Consider the following 25,908-nt stretch of genomic DNA (forward strand, 5'->3'; position numbering starts at 1 on the left):
TTTTTGTTTTTCGAACCGCCATCCGGATTCAGCTGTAGGGTCGCGGTATAAAGACTTAGAGCGTACTGCTGTGTAGACACAACGTCAATGGTTCTGGTTTGTTCTAGGGCGTTCCCTAGGACATTCTCACTCAGACTAACTCCATATCCAGTCACGTTCCATCCAATATACGCTAGTGTCTCATCTTTCGGGATAGTCTCATAGAAGTCAATTCCTCTAATCATATCTACTATACCCTTAACTAGAGCACTATTCTATGGATTGTCTTTCACAGAATGTAGGGGGTAAACTTCACGAGCATAGATGAACATCGTTCTGTATGCCCACACAGAACCATTATAGCTGAACGGCAGGACCAGGTAAGGAATACCTTTATCAGTAGTATGAGAACTGAACCCAATCTCCTTCAGTTCAGGAAAGCACTAAAGACCCTTCTCTTCCCTGACCCATAACCCCCTCCTTTTCTGACCCCCTTGAGTTTCAGGTTCTAGCGCTGGGATGCTCTAGGGTTACTACGCGCTCTACAAAACCTTTAAATAAATAATAAATAAATAAATTCAGAGGTACACTGACCGAATCGAACCAACTGCTGTGAACAGCACGTTTAGAGGATGGAGTTTTTCAAGATGGAGAGACCTGTTGAAAAAATGAACTTTAAGAGCAAAATGTGCAAAATTATGAGTAGAAAGTGTTTCTTAATATTATGTCTTTTTATGCTACTTAGCCTGATGATGTTTTTGATGGGATATATTATATTCTCTTTTCAAGTGACTTTGCACCCACTACACAACCTATGCCTTCTCCTACTGTTTCTTCGCATTCTTTTCACCCTCTGCCCGAACATGAGTCCATTAGAACATTGGAATTCGTTAATAACTCTTTTGTTAAGCTTTTGCACCAACACCAGCTAGTAGTGAACACGACTAATTGTTGGGTGTGTTGTCTTATGCCTCATACTACTCATAAAGGTATTCCTTACCTGGTCCTGCCGTTCAGCTATAATGGTTCTGTGTGGGCATACAGAATGATGTTCATCTATGCTCGTGAAGTTTACCCCCTACATTCTGTGAAAGACAATCCATAGAATAGTGCTCTAGTTAAGGGTATAGTCGATATGATTAGAGGAATTGACTTCTATGAGACTATCCCGAAAGATGAGACACTAGCGTATATTGGATGGAACGTGACTGGATATGGAGTTAGTCTGAGTGAGAACCAGCGAGCGAAAAGATCCTCTCCGATTTGGATCGTACCTCATCAGGGTCATTTCTGTCTGCAAGGTAATGGCAAGAATCTGAGAGCTCAGTTAGGGAAGAGTGTTTGCACTGAGACGTATGTTTTTGCGTCCCAGACTTCCCCATCGTTTTTAGCAGCTAAGGGTACCTATTTTGTCTGTTACGATAGAGCGTATACATGGTTGCCCCCTGATTTCTCGGGCACATGTTTTGTCTCGTTCCTGTTTCCTCCTACGTATACAGCTGCGCCAGATTACCACAAGACGAGAGTTGTTAGAGGTGTCTTCAGTAAGGTAGATACCGCTGGACAAGAATTGGGAGATTTTTTGAAGGGTTTTCTGCCGTTTGGGGACCTATGGTTAACAACAGGAACATACGGCAATTGACGAGAGTGGTTGAGTCCACCATAGTCAAAACTGCCGGTGCCCTTGGTAACTTGACTGCTGAGCTCCAGTCGGATAGCCTTATGACTCTTCAGAACAGAGTTGCGTTAGATGTCATACTTGCAGATAGAGGAGAGGTATGTAAATTGATTCAATCGAGCTGCTGCGTTTTCATTTCAGACAACGCTCCGACAGTGTACCAAGCCATTTCCAAGCTACATAAGATCTCCGAGTCTGTACATGTGGACGAAGGAGATTGGTCGTTAATGGGATGGTTTTGGGGATTGCTATCCACCTGGGGATGGAAGATTCTGATGATCATTGGGATGGTCTTAGCTATCCTTTTCCTGTTCTGTCTTTGTGTACAGTGTGCTCCTGCTATGTGTGGCCATTGTGCTATTTCGTGTGCGAGGAGACCTGTCCAGAGAGAGCTACTAAGTAATAGGATGATGCTATAGCAACATCTTGATCTGATGAATATAGACCTGGATTCAGACTGACGTGAGTTTGGGTTTATTGCCTATGTAAGGGCAAAAGGAGGGTGTGAGGTTCCGTGATTCTGAACCCGTTCTATAAAGGTCGTCGTGTAGTGACGATTTTGGTATCAGCGAACCGCAAATGACGAGTGCGGTATGTACGAGTGTTTTCGTCATGTTTGATTGATGGATACACTGCGTATTCAGGGATTCCGTTCCGAACCTTTGGGTTCCATTTTGTGTACGGCAGCCATTTTGTGGTTGCCCTCACATAGGCCGATGACTACGGCCAAGCAAGTCTTTGGGACACGTACACCTTTAGCTGACTTCTGTGTGACCTGAGTGAACTGACTCCATTGCCCGAAGCTAACTTGCTGAGCCAGTTCCATGTTCGGCGGCTGGTCAAGATAGAGATCAAAGAGCAGGACATTGCTGAGTTTATGGTACAGGCACACACTTCTATCTTACTTCTCATCTGTTTCTGTTCCTTCTTTTATGGCCTAATTATGATTTGGGTTTTTGGTCTTTTATTATGGGTTTGTCTGGCCTGTCCGAGCAAGAATGTTGGGTTTTCCCTTGTAATTGATGATGGGCTGGACAACTGAAAAGTGGGCTTGTCGTTATGCGATACCTTTTGCAATGTCACTTTGTGATTGGACAGTTCGTAAATAATTGTTGCTAGTCAGGAATGTGATTTTTGGCATAAAAGACGATGTCTCGCAATACTAAAGTGTGCAGTCTCTAGCGAACCACCCGTGTCGTGCTTCGTAGACTTCTGTTCCTGGTTGCAGCCAATAAATTTGATCTTTGACGTCACCAAGAAGTATCCCGTGTCTCTGTATGCCAAGACAGGTGAACTCGAAGACATCAGGCGTTTCCCTTGGCGCCGCTGGGTTCTAAAACCCGGTTCTTCATTGGCGATTCATATTCAGGTGGTGTCCAATTGCCTGGGGGATGCTCTCAGCATGGCCATGGCCTTTTGCCAGGAGTTGCTTACGGATCTGACAGTACGATGGGGTGTTCCGGTGGTGGACCTCTTTGCGAATGTGGGCAATGCCAAGGTAGCCCAGTGTTCGGCCTGGGCAGTGGACACTCTCTCCTGCCCTTGGCCTCACGGTGTTCTGTATCCTTTTCCCCCTTTTCCCCTTCTCCGGTTCCTCTTGTGGGTCCGGTCCTTGGGGGCGGCTGTGATTCTGGTGGCTCCGACTTGGCCACATGGCTCCTGACTTCCTCTGCTGGTGGAGATGAGGTTGGAGGTGGAGTGGTTGCTGCCTCTGTCTCCATACCCTTTGGTGTTCCCGGTGTTGCAGCTGGATGTTCTGGCCAGGATGCGCTTGGCGGCCTGGAGGTTGAACGCTTAGGTCTGCTGTGAAAGGGGGTTCCGGCTGGTTTGACCTCTATTCTGCAGGCGGCTAGGCGCCCTTAGACTAACAAGTCTTATCTGAGGCACTGGCGTTCTTTCAGTAGGTGGTGTCGTGACAAGGGTTTGGATCCTGCTTCCTCTTCTTTGTTTGAAGTAATGTTGTTTCTCCAGGATGGTGCTGCCTCCGGTTTGAAGGTTTCCTCCTTCCGTCTGCAGTGGGCTGCGATTAAGGCTTTCCGTAGCTCTTGGGACAATCTCTCAGATCCTTATGGTTTGGTTGGGCCCCTTTTTAAGGGGTTGCGTAATGTTCTTCCTGCCCCTTGGCAGCATTTTCCCTCTTGGGATCTCTCACTGGTCTTGGAGGCTTTGATTTTGCCTCCCTTTGAGCCTTTGCTTTCTGTGGACCTCCGTCTCTTGTCCTTTAAGACCTTCTTTTTGGTGGGCATTTCCTCAGCTCACCGCATGGGTGAACTGGGTGCTTTGTCTTCCAAACACCTTTTTTGTAGGGTTTTTGAGGACATGATCGTTTTGAGGCTGGTTCTTTCCTTTCGTCCTAAGGTGGATTCTCAGTTTCACAGGGATCAAGAGTTGATCCTTACATCCTTTTTGATTCCCCTTCCTCGGAGTATGAGGTGCGGCTTCACTCGTTGGATGTCTTCAGGGTTCTCCTGATCCATTTGGAGTGTGTCGCTCCTTTTCGTCTTTCTGATTCCCTTTTTGTGAATTTTGGGTCTGTGAATTGGGGTTTGCGTCCTTCCACTCCTTCTTTGAGTTGTTGGGTTCGGTCTCTGATTTGTCTGATTTATGAGGCGGGCAACTTTTTCCTTTGTGGGTTCAGGGTCATTCCACTTGGTCCATGGTGGGTTCTTGTGCGGAGGGTCAGGGGGCTTCCATTTCGGAGATTTGGCAGGCTGCCACCTGGGCTTCACCGTTGACCTTTGCATCTCATTACAGGACTGGCCAGGAGGTTGACAGTGATGAGATTTTTGGGTCCAAGGTTCTTTCCACTATGGTTCCTGAATAGTGGTGTTTTCTTGTTGTCTGTGTTTATTAAAAAACCTGTATTGTGCATGCCTACTTTGATTGCCCTGTTTGGCTTTGTACATCTCAATGCATAAGGGATCGAAGCGAGGGAGGGACGAGGAGATAATGCATCAATTACTTCCAGCTAATTGCATTACTCTGAGTCCTACTCCTTTGCTTCCATTACCTACGTTCCTCGCTCCCTCCCTGGTAGTCCAGGCCAACCTTTTGGTATGGTTTCGTTTTCTGTACTATTACAGGAGGTTGGAGGGGGATGGGGGCTAGTTATAGTCAATGCAAACAAGTCGTGTACGCACAAAGTGCTAATACATCCCCAGGTGAGGCACACCATGCATGATCATAACCATGATTCAAAAGGTTGTTGAAAGTGTGGTTTTATTTTCATCAAACAATGTAGATTGAAAGATAATTCGGCGATATTAGTTTCATATCATTCCAATGTTAAACTCATTAAGGTTTCCATGATGCGATTGAACTATTCCAATGCATTTCGGGCGGAAAGCCCTTTTTCACGGAGAGCTGAAAGGAAGACAGGCGAAAATAAGGAGTCGCAGTGGTATGGGCGTGCTAAGTGATGTGTACAAAGTGCTCGGTGTTTAGGGAGGACAAATGATACCGGAATGTGAACTATACTATGGTGATGGGGAGCGTGTGCAGGTTAGGGTCACCATGCAGGACGTGCATAGGACTTGAAATATTAGCCAGGTGAAAGGCGCGGTTAGCGAAACTGCAAGCGCTTACGCTTCGAGCTGCAAGAGATGGTAGGGACGAACTTACTTAGTATCAATGATGGTGGCAGACGCTACCTCAACGAGTCCGGGCAAACGCGTAGCGTTGTGACGATTACTGAGGGGTGTGTGTGAGCTTTGAAGAGCGCGCGGGGTGAGAAAATAAACAAAGGACTATGATCTGGATGGGGATCGCGAAAATAAAGTGGCGCCATGTTATAGTGGTGTTGGTTAGTTACTATGGAAAGGTTAAAGAAATGAAGGTGGGCAAGAATAAAGGGTTCAAAGAGCAATGCAAAACATATATATAAGTATGTACAATAGAATTACAAATAACAACTATATTCAGTGCAGTCGTTAAGACCGAATGGTTTAAGATCTGTAGACGGTAAGTCCATTCAAGTTCTCTTCTGAGTAGGGTCTTTCGGTTATCCACACCTTCTTTAGGGGTGATGGTTTCCAAGATGATGAATTGGAGTTGCGCAATTGTGTGGCGAGCTTCAAGAAAGTGTGTGGCAATGTTTGATTTCTCCTGTTTAAGACATATGTTTGATTTATGCTCATTCAAACGCGTTTTAATTTTGCGTTCAGTTTTGCCGACGTATAATTTTCCACAGGGGCATTTTAAAGCATAAATTAGGTTGGCCGAGTCACAGGTAGCATTGACTTGAAGTTGGATTGCATGTCCCTTCATCGGGTGTCTGATGGTGTTACCTTTGATTATGCTGTTGCAGTGATTGCAATTAAAGCAAGGTTGGGTACCTTTGTAAGGTTTAGGCGTAGGAGTGGGTTTGGAGAGGATTTCTTTGATGTTTTTGTTCCTGGTATATGCGAACAAAGGCGGGTTTTGAAACATGTCCCTGAAATCAGGTTCCATTTGTAATATGGGCCAGTGTCGGAGTATGATTATTTTATAGGCCAGGCTCGCTGTGGAGTATTTGGAAACGAGTACCATGCATTGTTCCATGTTTTTGGAAGTTCTGATCAGACTTTCTTGTCTGGTGATTTTAGACACTCGGGTTTGGGCTTCCTTGATGATTTGTTGGGGATATCCTCTATCCCAAAATTGGTCTTGCATTTCTTTAATGCATTGGTGATAGATTTGTTCATCAGACACTATGCGTTTAACACGCAGCATTTGCGAGAATGGCAAATGTTTTTTGAACGATCCCTGGTGGAAACTAGTATAGTGGAGGGTATTGTTACGGTCTGTGTCTTTTCTATAAAGATCCGTGGTGAAACCTTCTTGTGTGACTTTGATCTTGACATCCAAGAATGTTATTTCTTTCTCGCTGATTTGCCACGTGAGTTTAATGCGCTCATCCTTAGTATTGAGCTTAAGTAGAGATTGATTTAGGCTTTCTTTGGAATCCGTCCATATCATAAATAAGTCGTCGATGTATCTGACGTACATTTTAATTCTCTCATTGAAGTTGGTGTTGGCATATATATCAAGTCTTTCAAAGTTTTCAATATAGATGTTGGCATAGGTTGGAGCAGCACAGTTTCCCATAGCCATTCCAGATAGCTGGAGGTACCACTTATTATCATCTTGAAAATAGCTATGATATAGAGTGTATCCCATGAGTTCAATCAGAAAAGTTTGCATTTGTGGGTTGATATCAATACTAAGAATGAGCGCATTAAACTCACGTGGCAAATCAGCGAGAAAGAAATAACATTCTTGGATGTCAAGATCAAAGTCACACAAGAAGGTTTCACCACGGATCTTTATAGAAAAGACACAGACCGTAACTAAACCCTCCACTATACTAGTTTCCACCAGGGATCGCTCAAAAAACATTTGCCATTCTCGCAAATGCTGCGTGTTAAACGCATAGTGTCTGATGAACAAATCTATCACCAACGCATTAAAGAAATGCAAGACCGATTTTTGGATAGAGGATATCCCCAACAAATCATCAAGGAAGCCCAAACCTGAGTGTCTAAAATCACCAGACAAGAAAGTCTGATCAGAACTTCCAAAAACATGGAACAAAGCATGGTACTCGTTTCCAAATACTCCACAGCGAGCCTGGCCTATAAAAGAATCATACTCCGACACTGGCCCATATTACAAATGGAACCTGATTTCATGGACATGTTTCAAAACCCGCCTTTGTTCGCATATACCAGGAACAAAAATATCAAAGAAATCCTCTCCAAACCCACTCCTACACCTAAACCTTACAAAGGTACCCAACCTTGCTTTAATTGCAAACACTGCAACAGCATAATCAAAGGTAACACCATCAGACACCCGATGAAGGGACATGCAATCCAACTTCAAGTCAATGCTACCTGTGACTCGGCCAACCTAATTTATGCTTTAAAATGCCCCTGTGGAAAATTATACGTCTGCAAAACTGAACACAAAATTAAAACGCGTTTGAATGAGCATAAATCAAACATACGTCTTAAACAGGAGAAATCAAACATTGCCACACACTTTCTCGAAGCTCGCCACATAATTGCGCAACTCCAATTCATCATCTTGAAAACCATCACCCCTAAAGAAGGTGTGGATAACCGAAAGACCCTACTCAGAAGAGAACTTGAATGGACTTACCGTCTACAGACTCTTAAACCATTCGGTCTTAACGACCGCACTGAATATAGTTGTTATTTGTAATTCTATTGTACATACTTATATATATGTTTTGCATTGCTCTTTGAACCCTTTATTCTTGCCCACCTTCATTTCTTTAACCTTTCCATAGTAACTCACCAACACTACTATAACATGGCGCCACTTTATTTTCGCGATCCCCATCCAGATCATAGTCCTTTGTTTATTTTCTCACCCGCGCGCTCTTCAAAGCTCACACACACCCCTCAGTAATCGTCACAACGCTACGCGTTTGCCTGGACTCGTTGAGGTAGCGTCTGCCACCATCATTGATACTAAGTAAGTTCGTCCCTACCATCTCTTGCAGCTCGAAGCGTAAGCGCTTGCAGTTTCGCTAACTGCGCCTTTCACCTGGCTAATATTTCAAGTCCTATGCACGTCCTGCCTGGTGACCCTCACCTGCACATGCTCCCCATCACCATAGTATAGTTCACATTCCGGTATCATTTGTCCTCCCTAAACACCGAGCACTTTGTACACATCACTTAGCACGCCCATACCACTGCGACTCCTTATTTTCGCCTGTCTTCCTTTCAGCTCTCCGTGAAAAAGGGCTTTCCGCCCGAAATGCATTGGAGTAGTTCAATCGCATCATGGCAACCTTAATGAGTTTAACATTGGAATGATATGAAACTAATATCGCCGAATTATCTTTCAATCTACATTGTTTGATGAAAATAAAACCACACTTTCAACAACCTTTTGAATCATGGTTATGATCATGCATGGTGTGTCTCTCCTGGGGATGTATTAGCACTTTGTGCGTACACGACTTGTTTGCATTGACTTACGTGTTTTGACGGAAACACCACCCACGAGAGCACCCTAAACTTTTGAACTTCTGATATTAACTGAACCAACAGTTCTTATCTTTAATATAGCAGTGCACCACCCACATCTTCATTTTGGCTAGTTATAGTCCACGCTTTAGGAATCACGTGGTATGGGTGTATGGTGAGGCAGGGATGCCTCAATGCGTAAGTAATGGAAGCGAGGGAGTAGGACTCAGAGTAATGCAATTACGGGAAGTCATTGATGCATGAGAACAGAACAAAATCCAAAGTCCATTGGAAAGCCACAAGGAAACAGGCCAGTGAACTATCAGGCATATGCATCAAAGCTATTTGCGATTGCAAACGGTGCGAATTGCAAAAATCGGCCGTTTGCGATTGCAAAATTTGCTTTTGCGATGCCTGAAACAACTTGCCACTCGCACTTTAGAAAATTGCAATTATTTGTGAGTTTTCAAATTGCGATTGCATGTAAGGAATCAAAATTTGCGAATCCTTAAATGCAATGCAGGAATCACTTGAGAACAGCGATTTTGCTAATAGGGGATGCAAATTACCATGAAGTTGAATTTCATGGTAATTTGCAAAACTTTGAAAAATTCACTTTTGTGCATTTCTCGAAGTTTCATGTTGCACACATATCTGCCCATAGGGCATGTGTGTGTGCGCATCATATGTGCACTGATCAATTTCAGGGGGTGTAACAGGGTGTCCTTTTGACACCCTTGCACACTGAAATTGCATGCGCAATTTGCGAGGACCTATTGGTACTCGCAAATTGCGCATGTAATTTCCCATTCATTCCTATGGGCCTGCAGGCCCATAGGAATAAATGGGAAGCCATTCCTTATTTGCGACTCGCAAATAAGGAATGTGTAGGAATCGCTATTTTTATAGCGAATCCTACATGCAATTTTGAGAGTCCTTAATTGCGATTCCTTAACAATCGCAAGTAAGGACTCGCAAATCCTACCTTGATGCAAGAGCCTGTATATCTTGATTATTGTATCTCCATGCCTTTTATATGCGAAACCCAGAACCTTGGACATATCTATATTGCCTCTTTTAGATTGACAAAAGACTCGGAACTCTGGTTGTGATGTAAGCCAATTATTATGGAACAAAAGATTGGCAAAGGGTCGGACCCTAGGGTGTGAAGTCAACAAACATTGTTGCAAGTACATTCTGCATGAACGACTCTGTCAACTGTTGCTAAAAAAACACCCTGTGCATGTGCCTCCGCAACCCAGATTTCAGTACTTTTTACGAGAGCAGAAAGAAATAAAACACCTGTTATCATCAGAGACTTGTATGATAATTCAAAATGGCCTAAGAGTTGTTTTTTGTTTTAAAATGTTTTTTTTATTTTTCACAAAGCAGAATCTAAAACAGAGTTACAAAAGAAAGAACAATTCAGGACCCCCCCCCACCCTCCTCCCATCTCTCATAAGTATTGAAAACCAATAATACAGGCACAAATAAACATACATAATGAACAAAAGTAAAGAAAATAATCTCTTAGCAAAGAAAGTATGGCAAAGAAGATATTATGGGTGCCTAGTAACCCTATTATGTCTCTGGGTCCCCTTGCCCTTGTTGACCTATCCATTTAGAAAATACTCCCCAGATTTCAATCCCCGTCCTCCTTTTTTGGCATATACAGATTTTTCTAAATGGTATGTAGCGACTAATCTAGCCAGCCATTGTGCATAGGAGGGGGACTCAGAATCTAACCAGCCGGAGGAAACACATATCCTCCATACTGCCATTGCAACAAAAATCAGCCCTTCCTCCTTTACTCTTACAGAGTCAGATTGTGTTCCCAAAAGAATGGTCGTGGGATTTAGAAGTATTGATTGGTTAGTTATTTCGCAAAGTAAATTCTGAATTTTGAGTAGGGTGGAGTTGATAGTTGGACATGTTGCAAATATATGTATAGAGTCTGCCCCTACTTCAGAGCAGCGTGGGCATAATGTTCCTCTCCCAGATCCCCATTTGATGATTTTGCTAGGTGTCATGTACAAAAAGAATATAGTTTTGAAATGTTGTGCTTGGAGTTTAGCAGAAATTAAAATATGTTGTGATAATCGCAGGGAGTTGTAAAATATACTTTTGGGGGAATCAAGTTTAATATGCCATTTAGAGGCAATGGTTTCTAAATCATCTGGGGTTTCCTTGTTTATAATTTGATAAATAGTCCCAATGCGAGCAGAGGTTAAGTTCCGGAGGGTGTTCATAAGCTCAACCTCAGCAAATCCGTTGGTTCCTCCCACCTTCCTAGATAAGTAGTCGTGAATGGCCATATATTTAAATAATTCTTGACTTTTTAGTTTAAATCTAGTCTGTAAATTTGGAAAGGATTCGATCCCCCTGGTTGTTATAATATCTCCTAGTTTTGTTTCCCCTGCTCTGTGCCATTCAGACAAATAAGATGAACTAAATATAGCTGGTAAGTTGTTGTTATTAGTTATAGGGGAGTAAAAGTTATATCTTCCAAGTCCAAAAATTCTCCGGACATGGCAAAAAACTTTGTAAGAATTAATTAGCGTCTTAAATTTAACGCAATTGTAATATCCATAAGCTGTTTCTCATAGTAGGAACCCCCAATATTGTTCCCCTACCATAGACCGAAAGGGTGAGGGTAAAGATGTTTCAATTCCAAAAGTGGAATCTCTTAGCAGAACTGAACTATACTGCAGGACTGCCGCCCAGTAATATAGGGTAATGTTAGGAAAAGCCCATCCCCCTCTGTCTTTTGGTAATGTGAGGTGTTTTAATGCACGTCTGGGCTGAGCATATGCCCAAATGAATTGAGTGAACATTTGTTGGGATTTAAGGAAGTCTTTTTTACTAAACTCAAGGGGAATGCACCGAAAAAAATATAATATTTGGGAAAATAAGTCATTTTAATAACATTGCACCTACCGACCAATGTTAGATGCAGATTATCAATTTGCTTTAATGCCTTCTTCGTCTGGACAGCAAGGGGAACCAAATTAACTGCAACTATTTCCTCCAGTCTAGGTGAAACTAGGATGCCCAAGTATTTAGCCTGTGGTACAACTCTGATATCAGTCCAGATGATTTTGCTATTTATTAATATCTGTGTTTTGTTTTTATTTAGGGCGTATCCAGATAATCTCCCAAATTTGTAGGCTTCAACCTCTAGTGCCAGTATGGAATTGACAGGGTCTGGAGTGGTAATAGCAAGGTCATCAGCGTAAGCCAAGATTTTACAGCTGCTTTGGAAGTATGTTATTGGAAACATTTTGTGATTTTTTTTGATAAGGGGATCTAAGTAAAGGGCGAACAATAACGGAGAGCAGGGGCATCCCTGCCTGGTGCCTCGGGATATTTTAAAGGGTTCCGTCAGTTGTCCATTTATGGTGACACTAGCAGTCGGATTATGATAAAGTGCCTGTATCGCCTGCATATATCTGCCACCAAACCCCATACTGTCCATAATTTTCCAAAGAAATCGCCATGAGACCCGGTCAAAAGCCTTCTCGGCATCGAGTAATATGAGTGACATCGGGTCTCCGGCTACTTGGGCAGCATCAAACAGAGTAATAACTCTCCTGACATGTTCACTAGTCCCTTTCTTAGGTATAAAACCATGTTGCCATTTTGAGACAAGGGGTTCCACTACTCGGGATATTCTAGAGGCTAATACTTTAGAAAAAAGTTTGGAATCGCAATTAATAAGGGTTATTGGTCTGTAACAGCTCATTTCTAGTGGGGATTTATCCTTTTTTGGAAAAATAGAAATCCTAGCACTAGACCAAGAGGCTGGGGGGGGGAGGTACAGTTGAAGATGGATGTAATCACCTCTGTAAATATGACTTTGATTTGAAAATGGCCTAAGAGTTGAATAAGGTGGCAAGTTAGTTTGTTTAAATCCAGAAACTGTTAAAGTATATTGTGGTCTATTTTTTATTGTGCTCATTTGTCAATAGTGAGACCTCTTGGTTTTTATCTAGGGCACAAAAGCAGGATTGCCTTACACCTCGCTCAGAGTGCAGACTGAACCACCCCCTTAAGAAGACCCGAGTCCTGAGAGAAGTCGACGACACAGGATCTCTCTCACTCTTTCTCTCTCTCTCTCCTCTCCCAAACCCTGGTTCCCCTGTGACACAGTTGCTGGCTCACACTCTTCTTTCGTGCTCTGGAAGTTGTTTCTAAGGGGATCGAGCAGGCATTTCTCGCATCTGCGGTGGTTGGAAAATCAAGTTGCGTGGCTCAACATAACAGTGGCCAGGTCAGGGTAGTGCAGAAGCAGCAGGTGTAAGCCAAGATAGAATCAAAAGAACAACAAAGTAAGGGTTCCAATTAAAATTAGAAAAGAAAAAAGGTACTTGCTCTTGAGAGAATGTCTATGAGCAGAAAAATAGGGGAGCATTGACCTCAAGAGAGGAGAAGAGACATCTGCCTGCAAAGGTGGACAGGGGCAAGTGCTCTCTCTAACTAGCTTCACACAATTAACACATACAACTGCATCCATATTACATTATCTTAAGGTTCCCAAAGAGCAGGAACTAATCGAAACTAGTATCCTCTCCGTAGTTGAGTACTGACCTCCTTCTCTTGGATAATACAATGGCAACTTCTTCTCCCACTGCAGCCTTCGTGATTTCTCACAAAGGAGTATTCACCTCCTCCCCTCCAATCCTGCAAGAGCTGGGATCATCATTCAAACAAATTGATGGCTATGTTGTGACCTTCAAAATGTAAGCTAACAAAAAGTGATATTTATACATGCAAACATGATGACTATTGTGCCTGCAATCAAAATAACTGTTATGCTCAAAGAGCAGAAATACAACATGTATTTCAAAAGGAGAGAGGCTTAATGTGAATTTTAAATGCATTTGAGCTAACAAAAATTAATCAAATAAATAGTTCATTCTGCAATATGAACAATAATGTGTGGCATAATAGGAGTACATAATGATTGCATCGTGTATAAATCATGTGTGCTAGAGTTAATGCAGGTTACACTTTCAGAAACCATCTGCTGGTCGCTGCTGCTTATGTCTAGTTTCCTCCAACTTCTTCAACTCGTAATAACCAAAACTGCTGTGCAGTCCCTATAAAATCTATTCAGGATCTGCCTGTTTAGACAACATGCACTACGGGTGTGGTGTCCAAACTGATTCCGGACACCCCCACCGGGTATGTCAGCCTGTATACCAGCTAGCTCACAGTGCCACTAGAAACCCCTCTTACCAAGGAGAGAATAGCTCTTGGCAACTATCGAACATGACAACCCCGATCACTCAGAATCATGGCCACTCAGTTATTCATACTCACTTTGTCTCTGAGAGAGATACACAGAATAAACCATGAGGACGTTTTCCAATAAGTATTTATTGAACCAGTGCCATTCTAGTGTAAAATAGATGTTCTGAAACAATCATTAGACAGTAACAGAAATAGATGATTATAAAACACTAACAGAGTACAAGGATGGTAGATTTATACCATAGTGCTAAAACGATAAATACAGGCAAGTATAAAAATACATGACAGTAATGAAAGCGTACTCCTACAATGCAACCCTAAGTAGAAGTATCTAAGTGTACCTAGCATGTATGTAGGTGTGGAAGCCACGAATCCCTCTAGGATAAAGTCACCCCCATTACCTGAAGCGAGAGACTGTGGGACCCCATTCTGGTCTTGAGGTGGACACCCCGCAAGGGATGTCAGACCATTGCAAGCTGGAGTATCTGCATGCAGGAGCCTCAGCGTCTCGCATCAGTGTGTCAGCACGGAAGTCCTTTTCTCCTCTTCCTACCTTAGCAAGAGATGGTGTATATATACCCAAAGTGATACACCCTGAGGCTATACCTATTTGTGTCGTGTCGAACTAGGATGATGGAAGGAATGACCCTTGTACATAGTTTTAATGCAGGAGTTGTTTGGCCTGCTGTGTGATTTCAAGAATCCTCATGCATAATGAATGAGGCTTAGGCTTTTCGTAGAAAACCCCACGTCCTCTGGTCATTACCTCAACTAGGTAAAAGGTCAGTTCTAAGAACCATTATGCAGTGCAATAAGAGGGCAATGTAGGTGAAAGGTGCAATTAGTCGCCTATAATGGGGTACTTATATGGAATATAACAAAACATTATCTCTTCCATTTCAATTTCATCTCTCTTTTTTCCACTCCCTTACCATTAGCTGATTTCTTTCCACATTCCTTGTCTAAACCCTTCTTCTTTTATCATCAATCTGAATCCCTGTATCATCAGATACAACCAAATCCCACAAACTTCAAACTAATGATTATTTTACAAGTTATAGTGTAAGTTAGAGAAATATGATGATAACACATGTCATCAGCAACTGAGGACGGCAAATGAATGCATATATAGCCTCCTTTTGCATCCAACTCCTGTGAATAACCATGCAACAACTTAAAGAACATATTTTTGGGAATAATTTCCTTCAGTTTCTCTACCATGAAAAGCTCTAAATGAAAGTCTTTCTCTCGTATATCATATAAACTATGCTTCTCTTCTACAGCGACAAGGGTAGGTGTAGTTTCAAGGACAACTGGCTCTGAGGAACTCAAACCTAATAATAAGCCTATCATCAAAATAACTGACAGGACTGATACCATGGCCCTATTGTTCTACATTGATTTGACGAAATGCTTGCAATTGTTTCTCGTAAATCAAATTGGAAAAAAATATGAATCAAAATCGAAACAAATTATTGTGCACTGGTTTCTACTTGTGCAACTTCAGCAAAACTGATGGTTTCTTCACAATGAATTCAGGTTCAGTTGCTTCAAAATCAGATCCTAATCCTACATCAGTCTTCTTCTACTGTGATAACCATACTGTTCTACGGCTGCCTGGGCCCTAAAAGTCAGGATAACGTTTTATAAAAAATTCAGGCATTAAGAAAGGCCAGTTAACTTTTAGTTCAACTAAAATCAGAATTGTTAGAAATGGGGGGGGGCTCTAGTTGGCAATGGTTTGCACCTTTGTTTAAGTAGGGTCCCTTGCTTCTGGTCAGGGTAAAGAAATTACGATGTTAGACAACCCCTCCTCACCCCCCTTGGAAGCTCGGCAAGAGCACCACACCAATTTAGAAAAATAGGATATCTTTATCTGAACAAAACCAGATCAAAACAACAGAAATCCAACATACATATATCATGATATCACCAAAAATAGGTTATTCATAAAAATAAAAAAAGTTTGTAGCAACAAATAGCTCCGCCTGGGGCTACACAATGGCAGATGAACATCCCAAAGTATGGCACCGACTGCAAGGTGCGCGGCGTTTGGCCTGGAGTCACATGGACCCCAAAGAACAGTACCCTGGTAAACGATGAAAACAAAGACGGTGGACGGCGTCAAAGAGGTGATGCTTCGTTGGTGCTGGGTGACTTCTGTTCCTTATGGCCACAGGGGAGGAAAGACATTGGTTGCTTACTACGATGCAGAGGAGGTGAGGCGTCCGTTCCTTACTGTTGTTGGGGAGGTGTTGGTTCCTAACGATGAGGTAGGATCGATGGATTCAGGAGGTCACCCATGTCAGGTATTAGCTCTGCTATGATGAAGCACTGGCGTTGGTGAGGTCAGGGCTCCGGTGTGTGTCAAGGCGGTGCATCGTGCCCTTCGAGAGGTGCCCATGGCTTCTTTGCAGGTTGCGGTGTCGCTCACGGGCGTCAGGTTTTCTATTTCCCTCAGTGGCAGCTGAAACAGCAGTTCCAGGTGCAGGAGGACAGAGGAAATTTAGTCTTTGTTACCCTGAGACTTCAGAACAGGAGGAAATCTCTACACCAACCCCTTGGAGATTATCTTTAAGCAGGATACACAGCACACAACAAAGTATTGGTCCTCTCCTTAACAGAAACAGACGCTACTGCAGGCCAACCCCACACAGCGCACAGTAAAGGGGCAATACTTCTCCTTCAGCTTTACCAGCTCTTCTGCTTTGCAGAGGTTGTTCTTGAGTCCAGAAGTAATCTAAAGTTCTGGGTTCTGGGCCTCAATATTTATACTCAATTTCTCTTTGTTCTCTTGTGGCAGAGAGGTTCTGTGCTCAGGCAAAACCAGTTCTTTCCTCCGTGGACCAGCTTCCCGGCAGGAGGTGGAGACAGCATTGTATAAGGCAGACCTGGCCCATCTAGGTGCAAGGATATGTCCTCCCACTACCTTAAATGCTGCCTATGCCTATTCAGCCCAGCATTGACTCATCCAGGAAAGGCAGACACACCTCAAACCCCCCAGTGGCTGTCTACAGTGAATGCACATCCCCAGCCCCTGTTACTCCAAAGCCAGACAGTTACTTCACAAACCATCAGAGGCACTCAGGATGGCTTGGCAAGAAAATACCCACTTTCTAAAAGGTGGTATTTTCAAACACACAATACAAAAATCATCTACACTAAAAGATGCCTATTTATATTCTGAGTTCAAGCATACTAAACTCCATCTTTCTATCTCATCCGAATGGGAAGTTATACTTATAAGATGTTATAAATATACTCCTAATCTATCCCGTATGGGACAGATATCCTTTCAATAGTGAAACATGAAATACACTATATTTCACTATCAGGACATGTCACACACATCAGTACATATCCTACCTTTCATATACACTGTACCCTGCCCACATGGGTACCTTGGGCCTACCTTAGGGGTGACTCACATGTAATAAAAGGGAAGGTTAGTGCCTGGCAAATGGGTGCACTTGCAAGGTCGATATGGCAGCAGTGGAGACTGCGTGCAGACACTGCAGCGGCAGGTCTGAGACCTTTGGAAAAGCTGCTTGTTTGGGTGGCACAAACAGTGCTGCAGGCCTACTAGCAGCATTTGACTTACAGGCCCTGGGCACACACAGTGCACGGTAATAGAGACTTAGTAATAAGTCAAACAAGCCAATCATGGAAACACCAATCCATATGTAGTTTCACTGACAGAATATCGACAGTCAGAATATCGAGGTAAAAATATCGATGTCCAGAATATCGAAGTCCTATCTACATAATGGTAGGTAGAAAATTTAGGAAAAATATATAGTTGTTAAAAATATTGTTTTTTTATGTTAAAAAAATAATGTAAAATATAGTAAATGAGACATATAATTAAAAAAACATAGTTAAAATTATTAGAAAATGTTTAAAATGATAAGTAATACATACAATGTAAAAATAAATTAAATATATATATGTATAAAATTTCATATTTATACTTACTATTTACAAATAATTACTTTAATACTGTATACATTTTTAAAAAACATATTAAAAATTATAAATACATATTTATACACATACACCAATAATATAAATTAAAATCCCAAAATATATAACATGTTAAAATGTTATTATTTTTAAATCCTTTTTTAAAATACATTTTACACTACATTAACTAAAACAGTAGAGAAAATATTGGATAGCGGAGGGGATAATGTTTCTATACCTACTGCAGAGAGTGCAACAGAAGGGAAAGTGTTGGATAGCGTAGGGGTAAAATTACTATTCCAACTCCAGTGAGTGCAACAGTAGGGAAAGTGTTGGATAGCGAAGAGGTAAAAACTACTATTCCCACTCCAGTGAGTGCAACAGTAGGAGAAGTGTTAGATAGCGAAGGGGTAAAATTACTTTCCCAACTCTAGTGAGTGCAACAGTAGGGAAAGTGTTGGATAGTGAAGAAGTAAAAATTACTATTCCCACTCCAGTGAGTACAACAGTATGGAAAGTGTTGGATAGCGTAGGGGTAAAAATTACTATTCCCACTCCAGTGAGTACAACAGTATGGAAAGTGTTGGATAGCGTAGGGGTAAAAATTACTATTCCCACTCCAGTGAGTGCAACAGTAGGGAAAGTATTGGATAACGTAGGGGTAAACATTATTATTCCCACTCCAGTGAGTGTAACAGTAGGGAAAGTTTTGGATAGGGGAGGGGTAAAAATGACTATACCCACTCCAGTGAGTGCAACAGTAGGGAACTTGTTGGATAGCATAGGGGTAAAAATCACTATTCCCACTCCAGTGTGAAAAACTGTAGTGAAAGTCTTGGATAGCAGAGTGTTAAAATTAATATACTTATCAATTAAATAATTATTAACATTAAATATTCAATTAATAATTAACTAATACTAAATTAATTATAAATACTAGGGGTTCGATTCTGATCTCGGCCGTAAGGTCCCCGAATGCGATCCTGACGGGAAAAGGTAGGAGTCGGACGTGTGTTTCCAAACCAACTCAAACACCTGCACGAGCGAGCAAGTATGATGCGATTGTACGCGTGTGCTCCAACCGAACCGTTTCCGGATCCGAACCGCTCAGACCGACTCGAACGAACACGAATGGACACATTTTACGACCGAGCGAGTACAATGTACGCGTCGGACAGCTGGATCGAGCTGAACTTTCCGGTTCGCAAAACCTCGTGGAAGCTGCCTTTTGGGAGGGTGTACAGGGCCGTTCGTCACACGCAGCCTTACGACTCAGACACAGGGGGAGCAGCCACGGCCCGTGGAGGGGGTTTCAGTGGGGCAAAGAGGCGGGCGGGGGAGGGGCAGGGTGGGAGGTGCTAAAAACCAGAGTATGGATAGTTGAAGGTAAGTAAACAATTTAATAAATACAATGAATTTCGTAGCGCACCCTGCATCACATTTTGCGATGCAGGGCGCGCTACGAAATTCGTTTTATTAATTACATTGTTTATTTACCTTCAATTAGCCATACTCCGGTTTTTTTGCACCCCCCCACCCTGCCCGTCCCTGCCTCTCCGCCCCACCGAAACTCCCTCCATGGGCCGTGGATGAGGGGGAGACCTGAGGGTCTCCCCTACACAGGCATGTACAGTGAAGAGGGCATCAATGCGTACCCACTGCAGGGGGCGCCCTTTTGAGAGACGTACCCATTCAGCCAATGGGAACCCATGTACACGTCGTACGACAGGCTCCTATTGACTTCAATTGGAGTCCGACCGAACCAAGTCCGGCAGCATGCGGCTGCATCGTACTTGCTCGGTTGCACTGCAGGAGTCCGGCTCGGTTGATAAACACTCCAGATCAGGCTCGGTCGGAAAATTCAATTTTCCGACCCAGATTGGAATCGGCCCCTAATAAGTAAATATTAATAATTACTTTATTATAATTACATTACTTCCCACCCTATTCCCCTATAAACCCACAACCCACTACTAAAAAAACACAATTAATATATTATCAATTAATTACTTAATAAACATTAATAACCAATTAATAATGAATTAATAATAAATAAAGTAAAAATAATAATAAATCAAAATTAAAAATTACTTTATTATAATTATAATACTTCCCACCCTATTCCCCTATAAACACACAACCCACTCCTAAAACAATTACACATTTAATATACGTATCTAATAATTAATCAATTAATATGAATTATTAACCAATTAATAATTAATTATTAATAAATCAATTATAAATATGAATACATAAAAATGATTTACTTTATTATAATTTAATTACTTCCCACACTATTCCCCTATAAACCCACAACCCACTCCAAAAAAATAACACAATTAATATAAATATCTATTAATTAATTAATATTAATTAATAACCAATTAATAATACATTAATTATACATAATAATAAATAAAATACTTAAAACTTAATTACTTCCCACCCTAATCCCCTATAAACCCACAACCCGCTACAATTTGGCCATAGTAATTCCTCCTAGTAGGGCATGCCTCTACCCATTGGAAAAAGAGACAAACCAATATCAAGATGTAACACAGCCTATTACAGACAGGTGTCTTGACAAAATAGAGCTGCTTACGGTTAAAGAGACCACCTGATCTTCAGACGTGACTGCAGAGATTTGGAGATTTGGAGTTCTCCTGCCTGCATTAAGCTGTTGACAAGTGACACACCTGCAACAAAATGGAAACTGGGGTGAAACCAATATGTTAAAAAGTAACAAATCATACTCAGCCAATGTGGGCAGTGCCATGAAAGTAACGGCCATCGGGGCAACATGCTGTCAGGCAACACTGGATGACCATCAACATAAACCCAAACCTTATCCTCATTTTGGTACATCCTGCTCTGACCCATCTCCCTTGATCACACTCACATGCCTCTCCCTACAATCTCTTCACCTCTTTCCACGTCCCAGCAAAACTCATATTCAGACTGCTTGAATAATCTCCAACCGGATATCTCTTTCCTGTGGTCACAAAATGTTTTCTACTCTTGTGTGCTGCACACTTCACAATGGGTACCTCGGCCAGCATTTGCAGTGCCCCCAACATTTCCATGATATAGTGCCCATTACAGATGTGAGAACCAGGCGAGGTCATGAAACCCCAATAGACTACAACTACCCAAAATTGTGGGCCACGCCAAGCCCGTACTGACTTTCAGTGTAGATGTTGACTCTCAGATTGTCAAAGGTACAGCAAGCTCTAGTAAGAGCAATCAGTTCCTCCACTCGAGCAGATGCTACATTGCATAAACAGGAGGCGTCATCTAAAACCTCTGAAATGTGAAAACGTCTTAGGCTGTTTTTAAAACCCCTCTGTCATGTCTCAAACAAGAGCTGTTCACAAACAGCATATAATGGAGAAGGGGCCTGTCGAATGTTGGGCTTTCATTTGGTAGTCAACTCAGTAATATCCAGGAAGTAATGGTCTACCCCTACTTCAGTCCCATAATCAATTGCCAGTGGTAATATTGTAGCAGGCTGAAGACATGAGCATCTTTTCAATGCAACATTCTCTGTAGCCAGGATTATCTGCTCAGACTTGGTTAACCTACTGTTGGTCACATCTTGGGTTCGAGTGCAGATAAGTAAGATCTCCAAATAGTGAGGCACCATGACAGTAAAAGGGTTTCCTATCACAATACTTTCACATTGTTGAATGATGACAGAAACGGATCTATGACAGAATTTCGACAGACAGAATTTCGACCTACACAAATATCGGCGTAATTATATCGATAGCAAAAATATCGACGCCCTATGTACAACATGGTAAGTACCAAAATATCGAAAAAATAATATCGATGTTAAAAATATCGTTGTTAAATATATCGATTTTTTTTATCTAAAATAACATAAAAAATACTGTAAATAATACTTATTAATTACTTAAACATATTTAAATATTTGTAATAATGGTAAAAAATAATAATAATACATATTTAATTAAAAAAAATAATTAAAAATCATATATAATATATAATTACTTAACAATAATTACTATTCCCACTCCAGTGGGTGCAACAGTAGGGAAACTGACCCTGAACCCTAAAAATACCCCTTTACCCAAAAACCTAAAACTGACCCTGAACCCCCAAAAACTGAAAACTGACCCTGAACCCTAAAAATACCCCTTTACCCAAAAACTGAAAACTGACCCTGAACCCTAAAAATACCCCTTTACCAAAAAACTGAAAACTGACCCTGAACCCTAAAAATACACCTTTACCCAAAAACTAAAAACTGACCCTGAACCCTAAAAATACCCCTTTACCCAAAAACTGAAAACTGACCCTGAACCCCAAAAATACCCCTTTACCCAAAAACTGAAAACTGACCCTGAACCCTAAAAATACCCCTTCACCCAAAAACTGAAAACTGACCCTGAACCCTAAAAATACCCCTTTACCCAAAAACTGAAAACTGACCCTGAACCCTAAAAATACCCCTTTACCCAAAAACTGAAAACTGACCCAGAACCCAAAAAATACCCCTTTACCCAAAAACTGAAAACTGACCCTGAACCCTAAAAATACCCCTTTACCCAAAAACTGAAAACTGACCCTGAATCCTAAAAATACCCCTTTACCCCAAAAACCAAAACTGACCCAGAACACTAAAAATACCCCTTTACCCAAAAACCCAAAACTGACCCTGAACCCTAAAAATACCCCTTCACCCAAAAACTGAAAACTGACCCTGAACCCTAAAAATACCCCTTTACCCAAAAACTGAAAACTGACCCTGAACCCTAAAAATACCCCTTTACCCAAAAACTGAAAACTGACCCAGAACCCAAAAAATACCCCTTTACCCAAAAACTGAAAACTGACCCTGAACCCTAAAAATACCCCTTTACCCAAAAACTGAAAACTGACCCTGAATCCTAAAAATACCCCTTTACCCCAAAAACCAAAACTGACCCAGAACACTAAAAATACCCCTTTACCCAAAAACCCAAAACTGACCCTGAACCCTAAAAATACTCCTTTACCCAAAATTAATTAATATTACAATTAAATTACTTCCCACCCTATTCCCCTATAAACCCACAACCCGCTCCAGTAGTAAAACATATAATTTAGTTAAAAATATACATAAATTATCAATTAATTATTCTATTAATCAATTAAAAGAAATCATTGCCAATTAATATTTCATAGCAAAATAAATTAATCATTACAAAATAATTATTTAATTACAAATAAATTACTTCCCACCCTATTCCCCTATAAACCCACAACCCGCTCCAGTAGTAAAACATATAATTTACTTAAAAATATACATAAATTATCAATTAATTAATCAATTAATCAATTAAAATAATTCATAGCCAATTAATATTTCATTGCAAAATAAATTAATCATTTAAAAATAATTATTTAATTACAAATAAATTACTTCCCACCCTATTCCCCTATAAACCCACAACCCGCTCCAGTAGTAAAACATATAATTCACTTAAAAATATACATAAATTATCAATTAATTAATCAATTAATCAATGAAAATAATTCATTGCCAATTACTATTGAATTGCAAAAAAAATTAATCATTAAAAAATTATTATTTAATTACAAATAAATTACTTCCCACCCTATTCCCCTATAAACCCACAGACCGCTCCAGTAGTAAAACATATAATTTACTTAAAAATATACATACATTATCAATTAATTAATCAATTAATCAATTAAAATAATTCATAGCCAATTAATATTTCATTGCAAAATAAATTAATCATTTAAAAATAATTATTTAATTACAAATAAATTACTTCCCACCCTATTCCCCTATAAACCCACAACCCGCTCCTGTAGTAAAACATATAATTTACTTAAAAATATACATAAATTATCAATTAATTAATCAATTAATCAATTAAAATAATTAATTGCCAATTAATAATTCACTGCAAAATAAATTAATGATTAAATTTTTTTTATTTAATTACAAATAAATTACTTCCCACCCTATTCCCCTAAAAACCGACAACCCGCTCTGGTAGTAAAACATATTATTTACTTTTATATATTTTTTATTCATAAAAAATTTTTAAACACATATTATAACAATTAATTTAAATACTTAACTAATATTTCTAACACATATTAGTAAATCGAAATTACTTACATCGATATATATGCTATCGATATAAATAATTTCGATATTACTTACCTTAGAGTCGATATTCTGGCCATCGATATTCTGGACATCGATATTCTGTCCCATCGATATTAGCAACTCGATATAAGTGTAAGTCGAAATAAAAAAATCGATATTTTGACTGTTTACCGACACAAACTGCGGCCACCTCCTTCATGCAACCTGATAATGCTGCAGCTACGAAGTCAAGAGTGACTCCCCTCTAAGGACAGTAAAGAATGAAAGGTTTCTTACAGTCTGGCATTCCTAGAGCCTGGATGACGCAGAAACATTCTCTCCGGTTGAGGAAGAATTTTTTACAATTGTTGTCCCGCATACACATCTTTTTGTGTAAGCCTCTGTAGGGGTTTGGCCACAGTGGATGTCTAACTATTACCAAGGTTTATCGCAAATGCGATAAAAATCGGCCACAATGCATGAATATCACTGAAAAGTCCGCGATATTCATGCATTATCGAGCTAATGCTCTTAGCCATGTTATCCACCTCCCATTGGATAACATGGCTAAGAACTTCTCAGGGCAGGTGTTAGCTTTTGGAGATATTCGCGCTTAGCGCGAATATCTCCAAAAGTTGGTAATAGGAGATAGCGATGTTAGCGACTGTTTCCTGTCGCTAACATCTTGGCACGCCCACTTTGCATGTCATTAGTGATAAATATCACTGACATGCAAAGTGGGGCCCAAGGTGGTCGCTATCTCCTACTAGCTGTCACTAACTGGTGTTAGCGACAGCTAGGTAATAGGGAGATAATTTTATCTCCGCTTTCTTGGCTTTTAAAGCCAAAAAAGCGGAGATAAACCCCCTTGATAATATGCCAACTCATTTATTTAAAAAGGAGTGTGACACCTAGGTCTTATTTCAACTTTAAATGCACTTAAGCTAACTAAACGTAATCATATTTATTGTTTCATACACAAAAAGAAATTCGAGGGGCAAAAATAAATGTATTCTTAATACATGTATCGTCCAAGCTTAGTCAAGGCATATTTAGCAGTTCCAATAGTACAGTAAGTCACTCCATTTGTACTTTCAAATAGGTTTTCTCTAATTACATTGATGTACTCAAGTTTTAAATTAAAGGCATTTCCAGTATAATGAGAAAGGTAACTGGCATAATGCTGTTCCACGATTCAGTCATGCTTTGCCACATGTACTATGCAATACCAGAAAGGAGATGGTGTCACTATGTCTACTCCAATGGTGTTAACCAGTAATCTGGCTTCATTAGTATAGCAGACAGGACATATTACTGGCGGTAAAAAAGCACTGTTTTTGTTAGGAGAAACTGCACAGTAGAGAACATACATGTGAAATAAAAGAGCAGATTAAGCATATTGCCTAGATTGCTCAGAATGATTTCTCGTCAGAAAGGAGCTGATGGCGAAGTACCAAAGAAGGCCAGAGATCACATCACAGATATGGCCAGGCTCAAGCGCACAAGGATTATAAGCAGCCCATGACCGTTCCTGTCCCCTATCCATTACTGTTCGAGGTCCTCACTTTGGTCATATAGCAAGGAACTGGCTGGGATGGAGGAGAGGAAAGACTGGAGACAGCTCCCATCTAAAACCCCACATTTGGCTTCTATGATTGAGGAAAAGGTTCACTTGCTTCATTTCAAAGCTCTAAAGTTTGGGCTAGATTGCTTTAGCCTGTCCAGTCCTCCAGTAGCATAGTCAATGTGACTAGTGCAAGGACATTTCCCCACAGCTGGTTTTTGAATAATAACATGCCACATGTAGCATGCAATTCCTGATGGAAGATGGTGGCACTTTCGATCACACAATGGTATTCACCATTAATCCAGCTTCATTAGTATAGCAGACAGGACATACCAGCACAGTAGAGAATATGCAT

This window comes from Lissotriton vulgaris, chromosome 6 (genome assembly GCF_964263255.1).
Source record: "Lissotriton vulgaris chromosome 6, aLisVul1.2, whole genome shotgun sequence".
In the NCBI taxonomy this organism is placed as follows: Eukaryota; Metazoa; Chordata; class Amphibia; order Caudata; family Salamandridae; genus Lissotriton; species Lissotriton vulgaris.